Raw genomic sequence first — 11,563 nt, forward strand, 5'->3', positions numbered from 1 at the left:
TATAAATCACTGCTAGGCAAATCCCTGCCTTATCTTAGCTCATTGGTCACCATAGCAGCACCCACCCGTAGTCTGCGCTCCAGCAGGTATATCTCACTGGTCATTCCCAAAGCCAACACCTCCTTTGGCCGCCATTCCTTCCAGTTCTCTGCTGCCAATGACTGGAACGAATTGCAAAAATCTCTGAAGCTGGAGACTCTTATCTCCCTCAATAACTTTAAGCATCAGTTGTCAGAGCACCTTACCGATCACTGCACCTGTACACAGCCCATCTGAAATTAGCCCACCCAACTACCTCATCCCTATATTGTTATTTATTTTGCTCTTTTGCACCCCAGTATCTCTATTTGCACATAATCTCTTGCACATCTAGCATTCCAGTGTTAATACTATTGTAATTATTTTGCACTATAGCCTATTTATTGCCTTACCTCCATAACTTGCTACATTTGCACACACTGTATATATATTTTCTGTTGTATTTTTGACTTTATGTTTTTTACCCCATATGTAACTCTGTGTTGTTTTTATTGCACTGCTTTGCTTTATCTTGGCCAGGTCGCAGTTGTAAATGAGAACCTGTTCTCAACTGGCTTACCTGGTTAAATAAAGGTGAAATAAAATAAAATAAAAAATTAGGAGCACTCCCTTTAAGAGTGTTCTCCTAATCTCAGCTCGTTACCTGTATAAAAGACACCTGGGAGCCAGAAATCTTTCTGATTGAGAGGGGGTCAAATACTTATTTCCCTCATTTAAATGCAAATAAATGTATAACAATTTTGACATGCGTTTTTCTGGATTTTTTTGTTGTTATTCTGTCTCTCACTGTTCAAATAAACCTACCATTAAAATTATAGACTGATCATTTCTTTGTCAGTGGGCAAACGTACAAAATCAGCAGGGGATCAAATACTTTTTTCCCTCACTGTATGTACACTTCTGACCCACAAGGGAATGTGATGAAAGAAATAAAAGCTGAAATAAATAATTATCTCTACTATTATTCTGACATTTCACATTCTTAAAATAAAGTGGTGATCCTAACTGACCTAACACAGGGAATTTCTACATTTTTACATTTACGTCATTTAGCAGACGCTCTTATCCAGAGCGATTTACAGTTACTGAGTGCATACATTTTTTCATACTGGTCCCCCGTGGGAATCGAACCCACAATCCTGGCGTTGCAAGCGCCATGCTCTACCAACTGAGCTACACGGGACTACTTTTACTAGGATTAAATGTCAGGAATTGTGAAAAACTGAGTTTAAATGTATTTGGCTAAGGTATATGTAAACTTCCAACTTCAACTGTAAGTATTCAGACCCTTTACTCAATACTTTGTTGAAGCACCTTTGGCAGCGATTACAGCCTAGACTATTCTTGGGTATGACGCTACAAGCTTAGCACACCTGTATTTGGGGAGTTTCTCCCATTCTTCTCTGCAGATCCTCTCAAGCTCTGTCAGGTCGGATGGGGAGAGTCGCTGCACAGCCATTTTCAGGTCTCTCCAGAGATATTCGATCGGGTTCAAGTCCGGGCTCTGGCTTGGCCACTCAAGGAACTTCAGAGACTTGTCCCGAAGCTACTCCTGCATTGTCTTGGCTGTGTGCTTAGGGTTATTGTCCTGTTGGAAGGTGAACCTTCGCCCCAGTCTAAGGTCCTGAGCGCTCTGGAGCAGGTGTTCATCAAGGATCTCTCTGTACTTCGCTCCATTCATCTTTCCCTCGATCCTGACTAGTCTCCCAGTCCCTGCTGCTGAAAAACATCCCCACAGCATGATGCTGCCACCACCATGCTTCACCTTAGGGATGGTGCCAGGTTTCCTCCAGATGTGATGTTTGGCATTCAGGCCAAAGAGTTCAATCTTGGTTTCATCCGACCAGAGAATCTTGTTTCTCATGGTCTGAGAGTCCTTTAGGTGCCTTTGGTCAAACTCCAAGCGGTCTGTCATGTGCCTTTTACTGAGGAGTGGCTTCCGTCTGGCCACTCTACCATAAAGGCCTGATTGGTGGAGTGCTGCAGAGATGGTTGTCCTTCTGGAAGGTTTTCCCATCTCCACAGAGGAACTATGGAGCTCTGTCAGAGTGACCATCGGGTTCTTGGTCACCTCCCTGACCAAGGCCCTTCTCCCCCGATTGGTCAGTTTGACCAGGCGGCCAGCTCTAGGAAGAGTCTTAGTGGTTCCAAACTACTTCCATTTAAGAATGATCGGAGGCCACTGTGTTCTTGAGGACCTTCAATGCTGCAGACATTTTTTGGTATCCTTTCCCCAGATCTGTGCCTCGACACAATCCTGTCTCGGAGCTCTACGGACAATTCCTTCGACCTCATGGCTTGGTTTTTGCTCTGACATGCACTGTCAACTGTGGGAGCTTATTTAGACAGGTGTGTGCATTTCCAAATCATATCCAATCAATTGAATTTACCACAGGTGGACTCCAATCAAGTTGTAGAAATGTCTCAAGGATGATCAATGGAAACAGGATGCACCCGAGTGCAAACATTTAAAAAAACCTGTTTTCGCTTTGTCATTATGGGGTATTGTGTGTAGATTGATGAGGGAAAACAATTATTTAATCAATTTTATAATAAGGCTGTAACGTAACAAAATGTGGAAAAAGTGAAGGGGTCTGATTACTTTCTGAATGTACTGTATGTTACGTTAGGGGTCTCTAAAAATTGTCTTACAGTTTTACTTGTCTTGTCACAGGTCATACATGTATGTCTAATGTCCCAAAGGAGGATGTCTGGAAGAAAACTGGAAGAGTTTTAGATGTGATTTACTGCCATGGTAGAGTTGACCCATATTCTGGTCCGCCAGAGAGTCTGTGATTTACTGCCATGGTAGAGTTGACCCATATTCTGGTCCGCCAGAGAGTCTGTGATTTACTGCCATGGTAGAGTTGACCCATATTCTGGTCCGCCAGAGAGTCTGTGAATTGTTGGCTAATATCCTTGATGCAGCTACTACTCCTAAGTCAGCTTAGTATAGAAACTTGACATGCTGTTATGAGAGAAAGAACATTTAAAGAAGTTTCAATTGCAACTTATATCCAAGTGGGTGCTCGTGATGGATATATCCGAGTGGGTGCTCGTGATGGATATATCCGAGTGGGTGCTCGTGATGGCCCCCTTTTGCCCATTTTTGATGTGATGGATTGTTGGCTCCAAGCATATTTACATTTAAGTCATTTAGCAGACGCTCTTATCCAGAGCGACTTACAGTTAGTGAGTGCATACATTTTTCATACTGGCCGCACCCTTTCATTAATTCACCCAAGAGGATGCTCTCTGTCTGTACCTGGTGAATAGGGCTATACTTAGAACTGCATCTCCATTGTTTATGAAGTATAAAAACCTAATTGGGTGTGCCTCGAGTTCACAGGAGGTTGGTGGCAACTTAAATTGGGGAGGACGGGCTTGTGGTAATGACTGGAGCGGAATAGGTGTAATGGTGTCAAATACATCAAACACATGGTTTCCAGGTGTTTGATGCCATTCCATTCGCTCCGTTCCGGCCATTATTATGAGCCGTCCTCCCCTCAGCAGCCTCCTGTGCTCGACTAATAGTCTTCTCAGTGTGAAATCGCTCTTGAATCTCATAAAACAATTACATTATTTTGGCCTGGGTTTAGTTTTCATCCATCAATATTGACCATAAGAAACTTACGTAATGGTTTATCCATCTTGCTCAGGCACAACCCTGTTGAAACCCTTTATAAATATTATCATCATAACAATAGAATGTTGCATCTTCACTTCACTCTGGCTGAACCTATCAAACCATTGAGTAAAACATGAAATACTAGCACCACTTGGAACATTGAACTTGGAAGTTGGAACAGATCCCCAAGGGGGAAGGAACCTTACAGCCAAGGAACATGTTTGGTTTTCAGCTTTGTGATTCTAGAAACGATTTCTAGGTAAAAGGTATTAAAATTAAACTCAATCTATTCTCCATCCTGCTTCAGTTTGAGTCTTTCAATCAAAGAGGAGGAACCTGGGATTTCTTCAGAAGGTTGGAACCATAGAAATATAATCACCATAGAAACCCTTCTAGCTCTGACTTTGGAACACTACAAAAACGTTCAGATAGAAATACATCATGCAGAACAGATAATATTCTTTGTCACGGAGCATTATCTACCATGTCTGTCACTGTAAATTCTATTTCTCTTTCCAACACTTTAACGTTTCAGCCTTATGAACACACCCTTTCAGTTTTGCTGAGTTAGTTCATTGGAAGATTTACTCAGACATACATAAGATTAGTTAGTGCTTTATGACAACGACATAAGATATAGGCCATGGCAATACTAGCCTTTCAGCCCAGTTCCTGTAGCTCTTGGCACAGAGCGAGGCCACCGGGCTCCAGTTTCCCAGCCCCAACCTCAAACCTCAGTCTGTGTGGGTAACTGATGAATCCAACATGGCTGTTGGAGCCATGTGATTTAGTGTATCGCCCTGTCATGGATATATAATAAAGTATTACAGAAGCATTCCTAAACCCCAGATATTTGATTCCAAGCCTGTGTCGAAGGAAAGCTGGTTTTCCGATTACTCTGATGGTTGGATAGTGTTATTTGCAACATCGACTTGGAGTCTCACATGAGCGTACCCTTTAATGACCTTTAACTAAGTTGAACTTAGTTGAACTTAGTTAAACTTATGGGCAATGGCCAGATAGGCAGGATGGTGTTATAGCATCAATGATAATATGCTACATAAACTATAACTTGAACCTAATCTGTGTCAATACCATAAGAGGAGGTTGACAGCTTGTAAAGTACTATTTCTCTCCTCCATTTTGTTTCGCCCCATCCTGAGAACCTCCATTTTGTTTAAATACTATATTTGTGTCCCAAATGGCACCCTATATCCTACAGTTCACTAATTTTGACCAGGGCCCATAGGGTGCGCTATGAATGGAATAGGGTGCCATTAGGGGATGTAACCTATGACAGACATTTTTTTAAATCGGATAAGAACCATAATGTTGACTTTGACTTGCTAAACCACATATACAGTGCATTCGGAAAGTATTCAGACCCCTTGACTTTTTCCACATTTTGTTACGTTACAGCCTTATTCTAAAATGTATGAAATTGTTTTTCCCCCCTCATCAATCTACACACAATCCCCCATAATGACAAAGCAAAAAAAGGTTTTTAGACATTCTTGCAAATTTATAAAAAATAAAAAACAGTAATATCACATTTACATAAGTATTCAGACCCTTTAATCAGTACTTTGTTGAAGCACCTTTGGCAGCAATTACAGCCTCGAGTCTTCTTGGGTAGGACGCTACAAGCTTGGCACACCTGTATTTAGGGAGTTTCTCCCATTCTTCTCTGCAGATCCTCTCAAGCTCTGTCAGGTTGGATGGGGAGCGTCGGGGAGCGTCGCATCTCTCCAGAGATGTTCGATCGGGTTCAAGTCCAGGCTCTGGCTGGGCCACTCAAGGACATTCAGAGACTTATCTCAAAGCCACTCCTGCGTTGTCTTGGTTGTGTGCTTAGGGTCGTTGTCCTGTTGGAAGGTGAACCTTCACCCCTGTCTGAGGTCCTGAGCGCTCTGGAGAAGGTTTTCATCAAGGATCTCGCTGTACTTTGCTCCATTCATCTTTCCCTAGATCCTGACTAGTTTCCCAGTCCTTGCCGCGCAAAAACATCCCCACAGCATGATGCTGACACCACCATGCTTCACCGTAGGGATGGTGCCAGGTTTCCTCCAGACGTGACGCTTGGCATTCAGGCCAAAGAGTTCAATCTTGGTTTCATCAGACCAGAGAATCTTGTTTCTCATGGTCTGAGAGTCCTTTAGGTGCCTTTTGACAAACTCCAAGTGGAATGTCATGTGCCTTTTACTGAGGAGTGGCTTCCGCCTGGCCACTCTACCATAAAGGCCTGATTGGTTGAGTGCTGCAGAGATGGTTGTCCTTCTGGAAGTTTCTCCCATCTCCACAGAGGAACTTTGGAGCTCTGTCAGAGTGACCATCGGGTTCTTGGTCACCTCCCTGACCAAGGCCCTTCTCCCCCAATTGCTCAGTTTGGCCGGGCGGCCAGCTCTAGGAAGTGTCTTGGTGGTTCCAAACTTCTTCCACTTAAGAATGACGGAGACCACTGTTTTCTTCGGGACCTTCAATGCTGCCAAAAAATGTTGTCACCCTTCCCCAGATCTGTGCCTCGACACAATCCTGTCTCAGAGCACTACAGACAATTCCTTCAACCTCATGGCTTGGTTTTTGCTCTGACATGCACTGTCAACTGTGGGACCTTATATAGACAGGTGTGTGCCTTTACAAATCATGTCCAATCAATTGAATTTACCACAGGTGGACTCCAATCAAGTTGTAGAAACATCTCAAGAATGATAAATGGAAACAGGACGCACCTGAGCTCAATTTTGAGTCTCATAGCAAAGGGTCTGAATACTTATGTAAATAAGGTTTTTTTCTTTTTTTCTTTTTAATACATTTACAAAAATGTATGAAAACCTGTTTTCGCTTTGTCATTATGGGGTATTGTGTGTAGATTTATGAGGGGGGGGGACTATTTAATTTAATTTTGCACTGTATATCTAATAAATAAAATCACTTCACTTCTCATTTCATAATCTGCCAAACAAATTATAATCCTCTGCACTCTCATACTGTCATCTTTTATGACGGTGATGGAAAAGTTGGCAGAAAACTTAATTTGAAATGTTATGTTAAAATGCAAGCTTGCTAATATGGGGTGGGGTTGATTTTGTTTGGCTTTTGAAAGTCGGTCAAGTCAATGGAAATTGTCCAAATGGGATCGGAGAGAATGTTTTTTGGGAGAGGAGAGAGGTGAAGCCAAAGCTCCTTCCCAAATTAGAAGTCTTGCATCTCCTGTGCAATTGGTGTGGGTGTGTGTGTTTGTGCGTGTTTATGCCTATGTAGCCTCAATCCAGCCATCCCAGACGAATGTGAGATTTTGGATTTTGGCAATGCAAGATGAAGTTTTATGTAATTTAATGCGTACTGATTTTTCATCAAACTTCAGTAAGATCCATTATGGCATACATATGGATCATTTGGACATCAGAAATAATGCATGTTATGGTTATTGTCTGGTTCTCTGAAGTAGGTCCACAGTTTTATGTGGATCCCAAGCATTGAGTAACCTTAATTGAACAGGTTATTATATCCTTCCTCTTTTCCAGTCTCTCTCTCTCTCTAGACACAGCTGGTGCCTCCATTCCTTCTCTGTTTCAGACCACATGTGTTTTAAAAGGAGTGTCCCATACCCAAACCACCAGTGCAATCTCAAACCAATATAGAAATTCACCTTTACTTCCATTCTGACTTCAACTTCAACTTTATCCTCTGCAGCTATGAGCTTTAAACCCTGTAAAACAGACCATCCATTCAGCTATAAACCACCACTTTAGCTATAAACCATCCATTCAGCTATAAACCACCCCTTTAGCTATAAACCATCCATTCAGCTATAAACCACCCCTTTAGCTATAAACCACCCCTTTAGCTATAAACCATCCATTTAGCTATAAACCACCCCTTTAGCTATAAACCACCCCTTTAGCTATAAACCACCCCTTTAGCTATAAACCACCACTTTAGCTATAAACCACCCATTTAGCTATAAACCCATCCATTTAGCTATAAACCACCCCTTTAGCTATAAACCACCCCTTTAGCTATAAACCCATCCATTTAGCTATAAACCATCCATTTAGTTATAAACCATCCATTTAGCTATAAACCATCCATTTAGCTATAAACCACCCCTTTAGCTATAAACCACCCCTTTAGCTATAAACCACCCCTTTAGCTATAAACCATCCATTCAGCTATAAACCACCCCTTTAGCTATAATCCACCCTTTTAGCTATAAACCACCCCTTTAGCTATAAACCACCCCTTTAGCTATAAACCACCACTTTAGCTATAAACCATCCATTCAGCTATAAACCACCCCTTTAGCTATAATCCACCCTTTAGCTATAAACCCATCCATTTAGTTATAAACCATCCATTTAGCTATAAACCATCCATTTAGCTATAAACCACCCCTTTAGCTATAAACCATCCATTTAGCTATAAACCATCCATTTAGCTATAAACCACCCCTTTAGCTATAAACCATCCATTTAGCTATAAACCACCCCTTTAGCTATAAACCATCCATTTAGCTATAAACCATCCATTTAGCTATAAACCACCCCTTTAGCTATAAACCATCCATTTAGCTATAAACCACCACTTTAGCTATAAACCATCCATTCAGCTATAAACCACCCCTTTAGCTATAAACCACCCCTTTAGCTATAAACCATCCATTTGGCTATAAACCATCCATTTAGCTATAAACCCATCCATTTAGCTATAAACCCATCCATTTAGCTATAAACCCATCCATTTAGCTATAAACCCATCCATTTAGCTATAAACCCATCCATTTAGCTATAAAATAATACATTTGTGTCTTGGCTGATGTATGCTCAGCATGCTTTAAGTTAACACCATTATTTTCTTATAGTTAAGCGTCTGTAAATATGGCTGACAGTACAATAATAGACATGGGCACTTTAAATGACCTGGCAGTTTGGATTGAGTTATGATGTTCGGTTCATAATTCATTGGGATGAACTAGTCTCTCCTGAAAACAAAGAGCTAGAATTTGGCCTCCTAGAATCTCCTGGGGTCCTAGAATGAATGTCTGGAATGTAACGCATAGAGACGCAGCAAGTGAACCTAGAGAAAGGGTGAAACATCGAAGGAAAGGGAGAAAGACAGATGGTACAGATATAGAGGGAGGAAAAGAAGGAGATGAAGAATAAAGGAGAGAAAGAGTGACGTAGAAAGAAGAGAGGGAGACAGAAAGAGTGAAAGAGAGAGCGAAAGAGTAATGCCACAGCCATTAAAACAGAAGACAGCGAGGGAAGGAGAAAGGGAGAGACAGAAAAAATAAATAACAGATTGACGGCACAGACGTACAAGAGAGGGAGGGAAGGAGAGAATGAGTGATGGTACAGACAGAAATAAAGCAGGGAGACATAAAAGAGAAAACATTGCTGGCCCAGACAAACCACCACAGCTACATACAGCGCATTTGGAAAGTATTCAGACCCCTTCCCTTTTTCCACATTTTGTTACCTTACAGCTTGTATATATATATATATATACACATTTACAAAAATGTATGAAAACCTGTTTTCGCTTTGTCATTATGGGATATTGTGTGTAGATTTATGAAGATTTTTTTTATTTAATCCATTGTAGAATAAGGCTGTAAGGTAACAAAATGTGGAAAAAGGGAAGGGGTCTGAATACTTTCCAAATGCGCTGTATGTAGCTGTAGAAGTATATATATAATTCCTTATTTACATAAGTATTCAGACCCTTTGTTATAAGACTCGAAATTGAGCTCAAGTGCATCCTGTTTCCATTGATCACCCTTGAGATGCTTCTACAACTTGATTGGAGTCCACTTGTGGTAAATTCAATTGATTAGACATGATTTGGAAAGGCACACACCTGTCTATATAAGGTCTCACAGTTGACAGTGCATGTCAGAGCAAAAACCAAGCCATGAGGTCGAAGGAATTGTACATACAGCTCCGAGACAGGATTGTGGGTCGAGGCACAGATCTGGGGAAGGGTACCAAAAAATGTCTGCAGCATTGAAGGTCCTCATGAACACAGTGGCCTCCATCATTCTTAAATGGAAGAAGTTTGGAACCACCAAGACTCTTCCTAGAGCTGGCCGCCTGGCCAAACTGAGCAATTGGGGGAGAAGGGCCTTGGTCAGGGAGGTGACCAAGAACCCGATGGTCACTCTGACAGAGCTCCAAAGTTCCTCTGTGGAGATGGGAGAACCTTCCAGAAGGACAACCATCTCTGCAGCACTCCCCCAAAAAGGCCTTTATGGTAGAGTGGCCAGACGGAAGCCACTCCTCAGTAAAAGACACATGACAGCCCGCTTGGAGTTTGGCAAAAGGCACCTAAAGGACTCTCAGACCATGAGAAACAAGATTCTCTGGTCTGATGAATCCAAGATTGAACTCTCTGTCCTGAATGTCAAGCATCACGTCTGGAGGAAACCTGGCACCATCCCTACGGTGAATCATGGTGGTGGCAGCATCATGCTGTGGGGATGTTTTTCAGCGGCAGGGACTGGGAGACTAGTCAGGATCAAGGGAAAGATGAACGGAGCAAAGTACAGAGAGATCCTTGATGAAAACCTGCTCCAGAGCGCTCAGGACCTCAGACTGGGGCGAAGGTTCACCTTCCAACATGACAACGACCCTAAGCACACAGCCAAGACAACGCAGGAGTGGCTTCGGGACAAGTCTCTGAATGTCCTTGAGTGGCACAGTCAGAGCCCGGACTTGAACCCGATCAAACATCTCTGGAGAGACCTGAACATAGCTGTGAAGCAGCGCTCCCCATCCAACCTGACAGAGCTTGACAGGATCTGCAGAGAAGACTGGGAGAAACTCCCCAAGTACAGGTGTGCCAAGCTTGTAGCGTCATACCCAAGAAGAATCGAGTCTGTAATCGCTGCCAAAGGTGCTTCAACAAAGTACTGAGTAAAGGGTTTGAATACTTATGTAAATGTGACATTTCAGTTTCTTATTTGTAATAAATTTGCAAACATTCCAAAAAACGGTTTTTGCTTTGTCATTATGGGGTATTGTGTGTAGATTGATGAGGGGAAAAAACGATGTAATCAATTTTAGAATAAGGCTGTAACGTAACAAAATGTGGAAAGAGTCAAGGGGTCTGAATTCTCTACGAATGCACTGTATGTAGGATCTTAATTTGACCCATATTGTCACAGCAACATAATCCTGCATCAACAGGATTTGAACATTTAGTCCATAGCTTTGGAACCATGTCGTCCAAAAAGTTATACTTTTGAATCATCTGTCCATAGAACGTTCTTCCAAGAGTCTTGACGATCATCCAGGTGCTTTTTGGCAAACTTGAGTCAACTTTTTGGACGAGATGGGTCCCATTATGCCTGGCGAAAACCAAACACTGCATTCCACAGTAAGAACATCATACCAAAGGTCAAGCATGGTGGTGGTGGTGTGATGGTTTGGGGATGCTTTGCTGCCTCAGGACCTGGACGACTTGCCTTAATAGAAGGAACCATGAATTCTGCTCTGTATCAGATAATTCTACAGGAGCATGTCAGACCATCCGCCTGTGAGCTGAAGCTGAAGCGCAGTTGGGTCATGCAGCAAGACAATGATCCAAAACACACAATCAAGTCTACATGAAAATTGCTAAAAAGCAACAAAGTGGAAGTTTTGGAATGGCCTAGTCAAAGTCCAGACCTAATCCCAATTGAGATGTTGTGGCAGGACTTCAAACGAGCAGTTCATGCTTGAAAACCCACACGTCACCTGAGTTAAAGCAGTTCTGCATGGAAGAGTGGGCCAAAATTCCTCCACAGCGACGTGAGAGACTGATCAACAACTACAGGAAGCATTTGATTGGAGTCATTGCAGCTAAAAGGTGGCACAACCAGTTATTGAGTGTAAAGGGACAATTACTTTTTCACAC

This window comes from Coregonus lavaretus (assembly GCF_964263955.1).
Source record: "Coregonus lavaretus genome assembly, chromosome: 39".
Lineage (NCBI taxonomy): Eukaryota > Metazoa > Chordata > Actinopteri > Salmoniformes > Salmonidae > Coregonus > Coregonus lavaretus.